The sequence below is a fragment of the Hevea brasiliensis genome, chromosome 1 (genome assembly GCF_030052815.1).
Source record: "Hevea brasiliensis isolate MT/VB/25A 57/8 chromosome 1, ASM3005281v1, whole genome shotgun sequence".
NCBI lineage: Eukaryota > Viridiplantae > Streptophyta > Magnoliopsida > Malpighiales > Euphorbiaceae > Hevea > Hevea brasiliensis.
Genome location: NC_079493.1, coordinates 56,646,173 through 56,663,665, shown reverse-complemented (window position 1 = coordinate 56,663,665; position 17,493 = coordinate 56,646,173).

The window sequence follows — 17,493 nt, the reverse complement described above, 5'->3', positions numbered from 1 at the left end:
CGAAATCCAGCAAATTGCAAGAAAATGTAGTATACACGGAAATGAACTTGGTAACATGTACCAACCCTAAAATACTATCGAATGTGACATATTAATAACATTAAAACCTAAATTACCTAGAATGCATCTAGGGTCGACATCGTAGGTTGACTAAGCAAATATTAGAATTCAGTGAATTAATTATCAAGCATTATCGTTAGAGACAGTTTAAATGAGTACTGAAACACTTCAAATTGTGTTTCTCAGTTAGCAAAGACTCAGGGAAAGGGAAGGAAACACTGAGTCAAGGCCAGGAGACAGTTATCAGAGGCTTGTGCACAACAGTTATTTCTTTTGAATTTTTCAATTGAAATAAATTATGACTATTTGTATATTATTGTTTTCAATTATGGAAATGTGTTTGAATGGATACTTATTGCTTGAAAAGCATTGTAAATAGTTTGAAACTGTGGAAAAATTGATTTAGTGTGATTTGTGAAAATTTGAAGTTAATTATGAATTGTGTTGCCATTTTGTGAATGAATTTATGACTTTAGAAATTTATTGGATTCTCACGAATCATTTGAATAAAATGTTTGGAATTGATTTTGTGTTCACACTTAGCATGATAGTATCATATCATTCCTTCTCCATTTATGGGGTTGTGATCGTTTATTTTCCTTCTCCATTTATGGAGTTGTGATCGTTTATTTTTCTCCCTCTCTGGTTTACCAGTTGAGGTGATCGAATGAGTACTCATTATATAGCTAGCTCCCTTCCTCATTGATTTCGATTAGTGGGGTTGTGATTGCTTTGTCGTGGTGTACAACGCGGCATTGATCGGAAATTTTGTGTCATGGCTTAAGTTGTGTATGAATTGGCAATACTGTGTTCGTAAATTATTTGACTAAATTGTGTTATTATGAGCTTCGATAATTTATGAAATGGAGTTTAAATTCTTATTGACATTCACTGTCTTTTGAATTTAACTACGTTTTGATTACTGAGATTTATTGTGATATTGTGTTAAATTCCTTATGACGTTCATTGTCTTGAATTTAACTATGGTTTTACGTATCCATCATTTATATGATTTATGAACTGTAATTTAAAGTTGTATTTGGTTAATGTTGTGCACCACTGAGACATTGTCTCAGCGATAACTTTTCATTGCTGTTGCAGGTAGACAGACGGACAGGGCAGCAGACTAGGCTGCTAGTACATCCAGCGAGAGATTATCAGGTATAATGAGTATATCACATTTTGCATTTTGTACTGTAATGTATGACCACTGTATGTACCTAGTGTTTTTGGTTTTGAGCAGTTGTAAAATAAAATTGTACATTGAAGTTGTAAAGTAAATTATGAGATATTTTGACTTGTAAAATTTGTACTGTATTTCTTTATCTCAGTCTTTGAAAAATCACTGTGGATTTGAGTTGAGAAATATGGTGTGTTGAGAAATATGTTGGAGTTGAGATTTGGAAATATTTTGAAGTGCTTTTTACAGGTTTTCTGAAGAACTGTTTTGTCCAAAATACAGATGGCACTCTGCCAAAATTTTTACAGAAATTCCAAATAATTCAAATGTGTTAGTTTTATCACTTCAGTTCAAAAAGGTTTTTAACACCTGTAAATAGTGCTCACCACTATAAAAGAAGTAAGAAAAGTTTTTAAAATCCCTTGTAGTGTATTTAATGGGTTATCAGTAGACGTAGTTGGTAATTCATTAGGTATACTACGGGATCATGTTGTGCCTTACAGAGGGGTAGGGTGTGACATGTTTTAGTGGTATCAGAGCAAAGTTTTTAAATTCTGTTTTCACTTGTTATTTGAATATTCTTTCTTCATAGTACAACTGCTCAATATCATTGTTTGATACATACAGTACATTACATTATAAATATGCACTAACGGGAGGAAATCTCCTTGTGTTATTTATTCAGGAGATCTAAAATCCTCGCATTGACTATGGAAGAGGGTGATCGTTCAGTCGATCAATCTATTGAGGCTGAGGTGCAAGGGGATGCCCCTGGCCTACAAAATGTCAGTGGTTCAAAGAAGACCCCTGCGATCTGCGATTTCTGCTCGATTCGCTCAGATAGCTGCAATGTTCCAACAAATGGCTGATAATGTGCCTACTCAAGTCCCAATACAGACACCAGTGGTACAACCATAGTCTCCTACTAGGCAGTATGACAAATTGATGAAATATGGGGCTACAGAGTTCAAGGGGACAGTAGATCCTCTAGAGGCTGAACAGTGGTTAGAGAGGATGGATAGGGTATTCAAGAAACTACATTGCACAGAGGAGCTCAGATTTGAATACTCAGTTTCTTTATTATAGGGGGATGCTTATGACTGGTGGAAAACCATTCCCAACAGTCTAGTAGAACCTGCAGTGTTAACATGGAATGACTTTCTCAGGGAATTCAGACAAAAGTATGTCCCTGATGCTTATGTAGACCAGAAGCTACAAGAGTTCCTAAGTGCAAAGCAGGCGGTCGGTGGTGAGTATGAAAGAGAATTTTCCCTAAGCCATTATGCGGTGAGTTTACTTTCTACCACAGGAGAGATGCAAGAGGTTTGAACCGGCTTGAAGCCCAAGATCGTTACAAGTAGTCGGATTCAAACACACTAACTTCTCTTAACTTATTTCTCAAGCCCTAGAGTTGGAAAGAATTGATTCTGAAGCTGCTCCTGAGAAAAAGAAATCAGAGAAGACAGAGAAAGAGGGAAAATCGGTGAGAACGAGTTCCAGTGGTCCTACTAGAAAGAGGAAGAATCATGGGGACATGGCAGAGGTGGCAAGAAGTCGGGTAGGGAAGATATTCGGACGTGAAACCTCCTCTATCCGTCGTCAGAGTACTGGAGGTTCCTACCCTTCCGCCAATGTGAAACTTGTGGAAGATATCATAGTGGGATATGCTATAAGGCTATTGGAGCTGTTATAGCTGTGGAGGCACAGGACACTTTGCGAGAAGGCGCACGATGAGTCGCAGAGTTGGACAACCTCCTACTACTGAGAGGGTCGATTGAGCCACTGTCACCAGAAGTTCACAACCACCCAGCAGAGGTAGAGGCAGGGTAGAGGTAGCCCAGCAGGCAGCCAAGGCATAGTGAAACATTCAGAGCAAGACAGTGCTCCAGTCAGAATCTATGCAATGAGACAGAGAGAAGAGGCCGAGACATCTGATGTTGTGGCTGGTACCTTCTCAACTTTTAATCAATATGTGTTTGAGTTATTTGATCCAGGTTCTACCCATTCTTATGTGAGTGCTAGCATTATTGATTGCATTGTTGTTCCCTGTACACAAATGGACTTTGAGGTGCTAGTAACAAGTCCGCTAGGACAAGAGGTCAGGGTTAATAAAATATATAGGGATTATCCTTTGGTGATCCAAGGACACACTTTTCTGTCTGATTTCATTGAAATGCCCTTAAGAGATTATGATATCATCTTGGGCATGGATTGGTTAGCTAGGCATCATGCCATGATTGACTGTAGGCTGAAGACAGTCACTTTTGGTCTCCTCAAGATGCAATGATGTGGTAATACATGGGAGAGGCGATTATTGCCATCAAACATCATTTAATTTGGCGGAAAAATGATCAGAAAGGGGTGTGAAGCATACTTGGCACATGTGGTAGACACCCAAGTGGGGAGTCCAGCATTGAAGGACATCCCTACAGTATATAACTTTCCATATGTGTTTCCTGATGAATTGCCAGGACTACCTCCGGAAAGAGAAGTGCAGTTTGAAATTAATGTTATGCCTGGTGTGGATCCAATCTCCATAACGCCATACAGAATGACGCCAGCAGAGTTGAAGGAGTTGAAGATACAATTGCAAGAATTACTTGAAAAGGGCTTCATCTGCCCTAGTGTGTCACCTTGGGGAGCACCAGTATTATTTGTTAAAAAGAAGGATGGTACTCTCCGCTTATGCATTGACTACCGACAGTTGAATAAGGTGACAATAAAGAACAGATATCCATTGCCTCGCATTGATGATCTGTTTGATAAGTTGAAGGGTGCAACTGTATTCTCCAAAATTGATCTGCGATTTGGTTATTATCAGTTGAAGGTGCAAGAGCAGAGTATTCCAAAAACTGCTTTCAGAACTCGGTATGGCCACTATGAGTTTCTAGTAATGCCATTCGGGTTAACAAATGCTCCAGCTGCTTTTATGGATTTGATGAACACTATCTTCAGACCATATCTCGACCAATTTGTGGTGGTGTTTATTGATGATATTTTGATATATTCGAGGAATGCAGAGGAGTACGACAGACATCTGCGGATTGTACTGCAGACTTTAAGGGAGAAACAGCTATACGCCAAATTGTCGTAATGTGAATTTTGGCTGAAAGAAATCTCCTTTTTGGGACATGTTGTGTCAGCTGAAGGGATCAAGGTAGATTCCAGCAGGATAGAAGCTATCCTTAATTGGAAACTGCCCAGGAACATCACAGAAATTCGCAGTTTTCTCGGTTTAGTTGGATATTACCGTCGATTTGTGAAAGAGTTTTCTATGTTATCTTCTCCACTAACCAAGCTGCTTTGGAAAGATGTGAAATTTTAGTGGACAGATAAATGCTAGCAAAGTTTTGATGAGTTGAAGAGGTGTTTGACTGAAACTCCAATCCTCACTTTACCTACTCCGGGTAAAGAATACACAATTTATAGTGATGCTTCTCACAATGGATTAGGCTGTGTACTGATGCAAGATTGAAATGTCATTGCTTATGCATCACGCCAGCTGAAACCGCATGAGAGGAACTACCCAACACATGATCTGGAGTTAGCAGCTATTGTTTTTGCTCTGAAGATTTGGAGACACTATTTGTATGGGGAGAAATGCTACATTTACACAGATCACAAGAGCTTGAAGTACTTAGGCACCCAGAAGGAATTAAATTTGAGGCAGAGGAGATGGTTAGAACTCATTAAAGATTATGATTGCTTCATAAACTATCAGCCAGGGAAAGCAAATGTGGTGGTTGACGCCTTAAGTCGCAAGACTATGGTAAGTCTCAGAGTTTCTCCTTTGTCCATGGTATATGAATTGAAAGCACAGCATGCCAGTTTAGAGATTGATGATGAGGGACAGACAGTAGTTGCATGTACAGCCAGTGTTGATTGATCAGATTAGAATGGCTGCTCAGAGTGATGATAAATATCAGAAGCTACTGAAAGAAGTCCAGCAGGGCAAGAAACCTGAATTCTCTGTGAGAGATGATGGTTTATTGTCAGGGTAGAATGTGCGTTCTTAATGATGTGGAATTGAGACAGATCATTATGAAGGAAGCACATGAGTCTCCTTTTGCTATGCACCCTGGTGGAACTAAAATGTACAGAGGGTTGAAAGAGCATTACTGGTGGATGGGTATGAAGAGGGATATAGCTGAGTTTGTTTCCAAATGCCTAACTTGTCAGCAAGTAAAGGCAGAACATCAAGTTCCAATTGGTTTGTTACATCCTTTGTCAGTACCAGAGTGGAAATGGGAACAGATAACTATGGATTTTGTTACAGGACTTCCAAGGACACAGAGTAGTCATGATGCAGTATGGGTTATAGTTGACAGATTGACCAAGTCTGCTCACTTTTTGCCAGTTCGGATGGACTATAGCCTAGAAAGATTGGCCAGATTGTATATATATGAGATTGTAAAATTGCATGGAGTGCCAGTATCAATTGTGTCTGACAGAGATCCTAGGTTCACTTCTAGATTCTGGGGTAGTCTTCAGAGAGCCCTAGGAACTAGATTGAACTTCAGCACAGCATTCCACCCACTGATGGCGATGGCCGAGAGGGTTATTCAGATATTGGAGGATATGCTACGGGCTTGTGTGATTGAATTTAAAGGTAGTTGGGATACACACTTGCCTTTGATTGAGTTTGCTTATAACAACAGCTACCAATCAAGCATTGGGATGCCTCCATATGAAGCTTTATATGGCAGAAAGTGCAGAACTCCCTTATGTTGGGATGAAGTAGGTGAAAGGAAGATGATTGGGCTAGAAATTGTTCAGCAGACAGAGGAAAAGATCAGATTGATCAGAGATAGACTCAAGGCTGCATCAGACCGTCAGAAGTCCTATGTTGATCTAAAGAGAAGAGATATTGAATATGCAGTGGGTGATAAGGTATTCCTCAAAGTTTCTCCTTGGAAGAGGATTATGAGATTTGGCAGAAAGGGGAAACTGAGTCCTCGTTTCATCGGACCATATGAGGTTCTGGAAAGAGTGGGTCCTTTGACATATCGGTTGGCATTACCTCCAGAGCTAGCAAGGATACACAGTGTCTTCCATGTGTCCATGTTAAGGAGGTACATATCTGACTCATCTCATATACTATCGATTGAAGAGATTGAGGTAAATCCAGACCTCTCATATGAGGAAGAACCCATAAAAATTCTGGCATATGAGGTGAAGCAGCTGAGGAATAAACAGATACACCTGGTTAAAGTGTTGTGGAACCATCATTCAGGCCAGGAAGCTACTTGGGAACGTGAAGAGGATATAAGGAGACAGCACCCACAGCTGTTCAGAGACTAATGCCAGGTAAAATTTCGAGACGAAATTTATTTAAAGGGGGGAGAATTGTAACACCCCTATGTTCGGTAGTGCGTACTAGTGTTCCTGTGACCAGTGTTGTCCAGACAGCTAGGATGCCTAGAACTACACTTCGATATGAGTGAGGAGACATAAAATAATGAAATACAAGAAAAGAAAATACAAGAAAAACAAAGGAAAAATAATAGCAAAGAAATGTAACCAAGTTAAGCGAGCCGATAACCCTAGCGATGGGTGACCGCACCGGGAAGTCACGGCGTGGACCGTTGACTAGCCCTGGACCGCGGGGAACCCTGGAAAATATTTTTAGGACTCAAATAAATATTTATTGAAGTATAAATATTATTAGAAATATCAAAGAAAAATTAAATAATTAGTACAAAGAAAAGTGAGAAATCGAAAAACGGACAAAACCCGGTGTTACCGAAAAATCGGGAATGCAACCCGAATAGGGGCATTGTGGTCATTTAACACCCCGAGTTGTCTTTTGACCTAAATATCCATCAAAAATAAATAATATTACACTTGGAAAATATAATGAAAAATTAATTTAGTGGGACCTAATATAAATAGTAAAAGTAGAGGGTAAATTGACTAATTCTCTCATTTAAACATATAAAATAATTTATATTTGGTGCGTGGAGCACTATAGATTAAATTTAATCTTAAGTGGGCAGATTGCTCCACTAAACACTTCATCTTCAACCTTGAGAATCACCATTGCCGAATGAACTCCAACAAAACCTCCCATGGCCGCCCCATTTGCATGGCTTCTTACACCCATTTCAAGCTACACTTTCTTTACTTGTCTTCATTAAAGTTTATCCCCACATCACAAGGAAGAGTTTGATAGCAATTTCAAGAAGTTTTGGTGAAGATTTAAGAAGTCTCATCCATAGGTAAGTTTAAGTTTTTTTATTGTTGCTTTGTTAAAGTTTGTAAGGATGTTATGGGTGTTTGATTTATGAAGAAATTTTTGAGGTTTGATGTTGAATGGGAATGTATACTTTTGGCAGCCATGGAAACACTTTGAAGGCAGTTTATTTGTGCTTGTAAATGGTGAATTAAATGATTGATTAAATGTATATTGTGTAGGAAATTATTTGGGTGATGTATACTTAGTATATGTAAATGTAAAATGAAATTTAAAGCTTGGAAAGTAATGGAATGAAAGTGTACCATTGTGGCAGTTTGCTAACTCTTGAGGAGTGCTGGAATTCATGCTTGGTTTATGGAATAATGATGTTAATTTGTGATAGGGGTTATGGCAGTTTGAGTGTATGTATGGTGGTGTGAAATGGGACATGTAAATGAGCATGAATAAGTGATTGAATTGTTGTAAATGAGTTGATAAATTCTGCACTTTATGGCACACATTGAATGTAATTGTAAACTACCAAAATGACCTATAATGTGTTGTGAATTATGTTTAGGTCATGGTACAACAAGAATTGGCTTGAATGTTAAGTTTGGTAAGTGTTAAAAGTGATGCTTGATGTGTATGAAAGAAATGCAATAAGGCAGTTTGTGCTTTAGGCCTAGAACTTTAAGTGTGTGGCTCCAATTGGTATGAGACCAATTGGAGGTGAGACTAGACACAAAATGTGCCAACTTTCATGAAGAAAGCTTGCCAAAATTCTGCTTGCAAGGTAGCTTGAAAAATGACCAAATCCGGATTAAGTGCAATTGAGGCCTGAAAATTGACCATTTGGGCAGTAGTTAGTATTTAGGCCATAACTCACTCAAAACAGGTCCAATTGACCTGAAATTTCAACCACGAATAGTTAAGACCCATATCTACAAGTCTTATGAAGACACCAAAGCCTAGAAATGACCATAAGCAAGTCAAACAGCTTGCACAAGTTCGGGTCCAAAAACTGGCCGAACCTAAAATGACCTAAAGTGACCTAAAGTGATCAATTTTGATGCATTTTGACCAGCAATAGTAAAATGACCATAACTTGGTCTACATAACTCAGAATGACCTGAAATTTTGCCCCGTGTTCAATAAGACATAGATCTACAAGTTTGTAGTTTTGACCAAAACCCGAAAACTGAGGGAACTAGGTCTCCAGCTAGGTCAAACTAGTATCCCGAAATCCAGCAAATTGAAAGAAAATGCAGTATACACGGAAATGAACTTGGTAACATGTACCAACCCCAAAATACTATCGAATGTGACATATTAATAACATTAAAACCTAAATTACCTAGAATGCATCTAGGGTCGACATCGTAGGTTGACTAAGCAAATATTAGAATTCAGTGAATTAATTATCAAGTATTATCGTTAGAGACAGTTTAAATGAGTACTGAAACACTTCAAATTGTGTTTCTCAGTTAGCAAAGTCTCAAGGAAAGGGAAGGAAATACTGAGTCAAGGCCAGGAGACAGTTATCAGAGGTTTGTGCACAACAGTTATTTCTTTTGAATTTTTCAATTGAAATAAATTATGACTATTTGTATATTATTGTTTTCAATTATGGAAATGTGTTTGAATGGATACTTATTGCTCGAAAAGCATTGTAAATAGTTTGAAACTGTGGAAAAATTGATTTAGTGTGATTTGTGAAAATTTGAAGTTAATTATGAATTGTGTTGCCATTTTGTGAATGAATTTATGACTTTAGAAATTTATTGGATTCTCACGAATCATTTGAATAAAATGTTTGGAATTGATTTTGTGTTCACACTTAGCATGACAGTATCATATCATTCCTTCTCCATTTATGGGGTTGTGATCGTTTATTTTCATTCTCCATTTATGGAGTCGTGATCGTTTATTTTTCTCCCTCTCTAGTTTATTAGTTGAGGTGATTGGATGAGTACTCATTATATAGCTAGCTCCCTTCCTCATTGATTTCGATTAGTGGGGTTGTGATTGCTTTGTCGTGGTGTACAACGCGGCATTGATTGGAAATTTTGTGTCATGGCTTAAGTTGTGTATGAATTGGCAACACTGTGTTCGTAAATTATTTGACTAAATTGTGTTATTATGAGCTTCGATAATTTGTGAAATGGAGTTTAAATTCTTATTGACATTCACTGTCTTTTGAATTTAACTACATTTTGATTACTGAGATTTATTGTGATATTGTGTTAAATTCCTTATGACGTTCATTGTCTTGAATTTAATTATGGTTTTACGTATCCATCATTTATATGATTTATGAACTGTGATTTAAAGTTGTATTTGGTTAATGTTGTGCACCACTGAGACATTGTCTCAGCGATAGCTTTTCATTGCTGTCGCAGGTAGACAGACGAACAGGGCAGCAGACTAGGCTGCTAGTACATCCAGCGAGAGATTATCGGGTATAATGAGTATACCACATTTTGTATTTTGTACTGTAATATATGACCACTGTATGTACATAGTATTTTTGGTTTTGAGCAGTTGTAAAATAAAATTGTACATTGAAGTTGTAAAGTAAATTATGAGATATTTTGACTTGTAAAATTTGTACTGTATTTCTTTATCTCAGTCTTTGAAAAATCACTGTGGATTTGAGTTGAGAAATACGTTGTGTTGAGAAATATGTTGGAGTTGAGATTTGGAAATATATTGAAGTGCTTTTTATAGGTTTTCTAAAGAACTGTTTTGTCCAAAATACAGATGGCACTCTGCCAAAATTTTTACAAAAATTCCAAATAATTCAAATGTGTTAGTTTTATCACTTCAGTTCAAAAAGGTTTTTAACACCTGTAAATAGTGCTCACCACTGTAAAAGAAGTAAGAAAAGTTTTTAAAATCCCTTGTAGTGTATTTAATGGTTATCAGTAGACGGAGTTGGTAATTCATTAGGTATACTACGGGATCATGTTATGCCTTACAGAGGGGTAGGGTGTGACATCTTATGAAAAGAAAAATAGAATAAGTTGTTCATTCTCTTTGTGCCGCCACCCTTGGCTACCCCTCCCTTCTCTTCTTCTTCATCTCTCATCAATTCAAAGAGATTAGCAAACAATTTCTTGAATTAAAAATACTAGAAATTATTTCTAGTGTCTGGTTTACATCTGTAATCTCTCAAAAAGCAAAACTTGATTTTTTAATTCATAGAAAAAGCTTTAGAAGCTGTTTAAGGGCTGCCATAGGTGATCTTGGTGTGGACAACCTAGAGGGATAATATCTGGTGTCCTAAGACGCATCCCGAAGGTGCCAAACACACTGCAGTGCATCAAAAGGTTAGTGCACTTGTTCTTGATCTAATCTAGGGTTCTAATGAATTAATCTGTTAATTCTAAAATCTTAAATGACAAATGTAAATCCAAAAATATATTAAAAAAGGTTTTAATATACTGTTTATTATTGAAATCAAATAGATAAAAAATAAATCTTGCATGATGCATGTGACCCTAGATGAAAAATTTTGAATTTCAATGATCTAAACTTGTGTTTTTCATGCTTCCGCTCCTTCATGAGTAATTCCTTTATTCTGGAATTAAGAGAGTAACATTTGCAATTATTATGGATTAATATTAAATTTTATTTATTATATTTGAGTTTAGTTCTTTGATTCGACTTCTTGTGATCTTAGTGCATGCTATGTGTCGGCACCTACTTAGTATTGATTGCAGATATTAATTGAAGGATTGAAAAGTAAAGATTAGTATTAGAAAATCGAGATGTTGAACCTAGGAAATCTGACCTAGAGATAGGCTGATACCTTTGTGGAAATCCAAAATTAATCATAGATCTTAAAGGATTTTAATTAATTTAATCACCATGAAAGTAGGGTTTAGGTTAATTAAAATACACTTTAAGTACCTTGAGAGAGGACTTAGGATATCCTAGGATTAATTTCCATCAAAGCAATTATTCTCAATCCGATGAATAGATAAGATTAAAATCCATAGTAAAGTTATAGTGTGAAATCTTAATTATGGAATTGCTTTTATAAATAGTTTAATTCAAAGATTACTTTCAGCATCTAAAATAGGTTTAACTCATTCTCATCCATATTCGATAGCCTAAATAGTCAAAATTATCATGTAGCTTGGTACTTGCTAATTAAATTTCTCGTGGGAACGATACTCTACTCATCACTTTATTACTTGTTAGCGATCCGTAGGGGTGAGCAATCGATTCAAACCGAACCAAATCGAACCGAACCGAATTAAATTATAAAAACCGAATCGTCAATTTTAGAAATCGAACCAAACCGAACCGCTTTATTTCAATTCGGTTCGTTTTAAATCGATCAGTTTGATTTTTGATTGATTTTTTAATTTAGACTTGATTTTCAAGTTATTTGGTCTAATTTTAACTTTGGTTTGAACCTAATAACCATTAATCAATGAAATTAAACAATTAATATACATAAAATTAAATATAATTCATAAATTTTCCATAAAATAAATTAATTCAAAAATCAATTCGGTTCGATTTGACTATATAAATCACTATTCGGTTCGATTCGGTTTAATCGATTTTTTTATCTTCAAAACCGAACCGAACTGAAATAATCAAAATTTTTAAAAATTAAAACCGAACCGATTTAATTTTAAAACCGAACAGATTGAACCGAATTGACTCGGTTCGATTCGATTTTTCGGTTTGAACCGAATTCTGCTCAGTCCTAGCGATCCGTGCACTTGCGGTGGTTGTAAAACCAGCAAACAGAAGACATCTGAAAAATCTCACACAATGGGTATGCCATGAGGGTCAGGCATAGCCTGCCTAGTATCAATCACATGTGCTAAATAGGCTACACACCCCTTCCTTAACAATCTTCTTGTAGTAGTGGCTGATATAACATTAGATAGATAATCCGTCCTCTCACCCACAATAGTGATTTCCTTGTTATCAAGAGTTCTCAATGTGATTCTCTTTAAATGGCAATCCACCATAGCTTGGTGACGTGACAACTAGTCCATCCCTAAAATCACATTAAAATCATGAAAAGGAAGCTCAATAAGGTCTGCCAAAAACTCATACTCCTGAATCCTCAAGCGACAACCCTTATAGACCTTATTCACTATCACACTATGGCCTAAAGGGTTAGTGACTAGGATGTCCTGCTCAATGGTTTCAACCTTTAGATCCCTCTCTATCGGAATGGCAGTGCATATGTAAGAATGAGTTGAGCCTGGGTCTATCAATGGATGCACTACTAAGTCAAACAGAGAGAATATACCAACTATAACATCAAGTGCATCCTGCTCCTCTTTGGCCGGAATGGCATATGCACGTGCTGGCACTCGTGTATTTGGCTTATCCACTATTTTACATGCAGGCCTCATAGTGCCCCCTGCCGCCTCAGGTTTCTCGGGCCTCCTACCCCTCTGTGTAGTAGGAGCCGACCTCTCTGTCTGTACTAGTGGATTAGTCCTCCTGGGATAATCCCTCTAGAAATGGTCAGTGGCCCCACATCTATAGCATGCTCCAGTCAATCCCCAGCATTTACCTCTATACCTTCTCCCACAATGTGTGCATGCTACTGAGGCGAGACATCTCATTGCTGGTCCTAGTGTGTAACACCCCTCACCCATCTATAGTGTAGCTAAGCAAGGTGTGTCACGCGGAGTGCCGGAGCTCCTGATCTTATCTGATTTCATTACAGTTCTTGATTTATTTATTCAAAAACATTATCTAAGGTTTAGACTATTTTTACTTTTATCAAAATCTAACTAATTTGGAAATTTTAAAAATTTTAACGATAATCCGGCAGAGTGCCAGCTGTAATTTGGACTAACAGTTCTCTGAACATGCCAAAAACAATTTCAATATATGCTCAAATTTATAACTCAGATTATCTCAAAGCATTCTCAATAGTTTCTCAAACTCAAATTCAGTCTCAAAATTTCTCAAACTCAATCTCATTCAGAATCATTATGATTAGATAATCAACTCAGATATCATAATTTTTATATTTTATTAACTTATATAATTTGCCAATTAAGTACATAAATTTATCAAGTACAGGATATACAAATGAAATTATAATTACTAATTCACATTACAATATAAGCAGTAATTATAATGTATAGATTAGAAAACATGCTTAAAATGAGCCCTATCCACATGCATTACTGACGAAGTGATAACCTTGAACTCTTCTGACACTTTTGCAGATCTGGACTCTAAAATCTCAGTCGAAGTACTTGCATGAGGAAACAATTCCATCGCGCTAAGCATTTCTACTTAGTAGTTCAATAATATAACAAGAAATAATATATACAAATAAAAAAAGAAATAAATCAGAATTCAGATATCCAGAAATTAATTATTCTAACTGTATTATATTTTAAGTCTCTACGGTTCTACAAATTGTATTTTTGTTATGTTTTTATTGCTAATCTCTTTTACTCATTTCATTTAATGCTTAATTTAATTGTACTGAAATTTCCATATACTTAACTTAACTTAACTGCCTGAATTGAATAATGTTTTAATTGATTGTCCGTATAGCCTATACACTGACTAGACTAGATAAACGGATATACTAGCTCAAGGTACCTAGTACCTCGGTCCGTCACACTATCAGTCACAAAGTATCTCCTGGTGTGCAAACAGTGGATAAACTAGCACTGGGTACCTAGTACCTCAGGCCGTCACACCATCGGTCACAAAGTATCTCCCAGTGTGCAAATAGTGGGGCTAAAAAGCCATATAAATAATCAGGCAATAAGCTGAGTATCATAACATAATCCATACAGCCATAGGCTATTAAAATCATAGTGTGGCATAATGAGCCATAAAACATAGTGTGGCGTGAAGCCATTTATAGTACAGCTATCAGAACCCTATTAGCATGCCAACCTATCCAAACTAGTCAACTAGGCAAACTAGGGCATATTATAAGATTACATATTTAATTCTTTATTCTTAGGGTTTATAGGTCATTATGCCTTTCACTGGTCAACAAAATTGTTAACCTTTTTATGCATCATGGATAGGTTGATTCTAGTATCAACATGTCACAATTATTCAGTAGATCATCAGACAGATCACATTTCATATCAATTGTTCTGGCGTACCATTGTGCTCAAAGCATTTTTTCTATCTCTGATAATAAGGACTAATGTCCCATTCATACATTCATGTGATTTATTAAGTCATTATGTTTCTTATTCACATTAGTAGTTAAACATAAATGTTGACTTTTCCACATTGAATAGATATGTTGGTTATAATTGCACTAGGATTCCTCATTTTGAGTTTATACTCGTTGGCATTTATTTTTAAACTTAATTCAAGGCTAATTATATGTGATTCCAAATTTTTAGATTTCATGGCCAATGGTTACTATTCCATTGGGTCAGGCTATAGGGTGAAATTAGCAAAATTCTCTTCATCAAATTGTTTTTTATTATGTCTTCTTTAATTCCCTTCTTGAATTACTCCATTTTGAGTTGTACAACTCAAGTTATGGTCAATTAACCATAACTAGGTCAAATATGAATTTTGGTTCCCTTAGTAGTCATTTTGATTCTGGATTTTACTAATTTATTTGGACTACTTATAATGACATTTAGGCCTAGTGTGCTTCATAGGATTTGTTTCCCTATGTCTTATAATCATTTAGAAATTTTACTTGTAATTTTTCAAGTCTTATAGAATTATTTATAGTCAAATTGTTGACTTGGACTCAAAGGTCCTATATTGGCATGGTCCTTAATTAGGTCAATGGCCTTGACCTTAAATTCTGGCCTTATACATTTATAATCTGAGGAAGTTGCCTAAAACTATGTTTTAGGTCTCTTTCTTAGCTTTCCAGATTGGTATGGTCATTACATTTGGAGACTTCTTGTGGGAGATATACCTATTTGAATTTTCTAGACTTAATGGTCAATTATACCAATTCCAAATTTATTGTGTCAACTTAATCAACTTAATTGGCCTAGTTCCCTTGATTTCTGGGTTCTGGTCAAAATTTCAATATTGTAGGTTTATGTCTTATTGAACTTTTGGCACTAACTTTAGGTCATTCTGAGTTGTATAGACCAAGATATGGTCAATTTACTAAAGCTGGACAGGTTGCATTTTCAATGTAACTTTAGGTCATTTTTAGGTCAAGTTCAATTCTGGCAGATTTGGTACCCTAACTTGGGCAATCAATTTGACTTGGTTCTGGTCATTTATGGGCTTTGGTGTCTTCATAAGAGTTATAGATCTATGTCTAATCTTTCCATTGATATAAATTTTAGATCATTTAGACCTATTTTGAGTGAGTGATGGTCAAATGAGTGACTACTGTTCATATGGTTAAATTCTGGGTTGCAATGGTTCTGGACAGTTTTGATACCTCAACTTTGGCAAGCAATTTATCTTAGTAAATGGCATTTCTGGGTTCTATGATCTTCACCTAAGTTGTAGCTCTATGTCTAAGCTTTCCATCGATAAAAATTTTAAGTCATTTGGAGTTGTGTAGACGAAGATATGGTCATTTTACTATGGCTGGTCAAGTTACACTTATATTGCATAATTAGGTCATTTTTAAGTCAAAGTCAATTCGGCCAGTTTTTTTAACCCAAATTGGGCAATCAATTTGACTTGCTTAATGGCATTTCTGGGCTTAGTGGTCTTTACCAAAGTTGTAGTCTTATGCCTAAGCTTTCCAATGATATAAATTTTAGGTCATTTGGACTTGTTTTAATTGAGTTATGGCCAAAATACTGGCTAATATTCATATGGCTAAATTCTGGATTTGGAAAGTTGCAATTTCGGATTTGGTCATTTTTAAGGTCAGGTTTTAGGCAGAATTTTGTCAACATTTCTACATGAAAGTTGGCCTATTTTATATCTAGTTTTGCTTCCAATTAGCTTCATACCAATTGGGGTCACAATTTTGCACTTATAACCTAATTTATGTACTGCCAACAATACACAACCTGCACATGAAAATCACACTCCCAATTTGACAATTCTCCTCCTCCCAATACTTCAATATTTATTCATGGCACTTCTATATATATTCAATGAAATTCCAGCAAAGAAATTTTTGGGCAGAATACATCAAGAGTTCAAGGCACACAATACACCATTAATGTTCAACATCTAATTCAACCCAAGTTCAATATACATCAACACTTAACTTACACATACACTTCCATATCAAATTTGAAGGAGCGAAAGCATGAAAAACACAAGTTTATATCGTTGAATTCAAAAATTTTCACCTAGGGCCACATACATCATGCAAGATTTATTTTTATCTATTTGATTTCAATGTTATAAAATTCAAAAATTTTCACCTAGGGCCACTGACATGTGCCTTTGGGATGTGCCTTCAGGACACCAGATGTTGTCCCTCTAGCTTGTCCACACCAAGTTTACTTATGGTAGCCCTTGAACAGCTTCTAAAGCTTTTTCTATTAATTAGAAAATCAAGTTTTTCCTTTTAAGAGATTAAAGATGTAAACAGAATACTAGAAATAATTTCTAGTATTTTTAATTCAAGAGATTGTTTGCTAATCTCTTGGAATACATGAGAGAAGAAGATGAAGAGAAGGGAGAGCTTCTTGGGTGGCGGCACCAAAGATATCAGCTGTTGTTTGTATTGTTTTCTTTTCATAACAACACTTATATAGCTAGGTCACCACTTAAACCCTTGCCACATGTCACCCTCTGATTGGTTCTAGGTTTAATTGAACCAATCACATTGTGCCAAGTGTCAAACCTATATTTAATCTTAATTTTAATCATCTTACATGATTAAAAGATATTTGGCAAGCTTATGTGTAGTGCCATGTGTCACCATCACATGATGCCACATGTCACCCTGTGACATGACCAAAATGCCCCTGTCTTAATTTTGAGTTCTTAACCCAAAATAATTATTTCTCTTCTTCTAATCAATTTATATCAAATATAAATCAATTAATTAATCTTTATTAATTAATTTCTCATTAATTAAATTCATATTTAAACACTTTAAATATAAATTTAACTTATACTATGCATCCAATAATCTAGATTTGGTTTCAAGCCA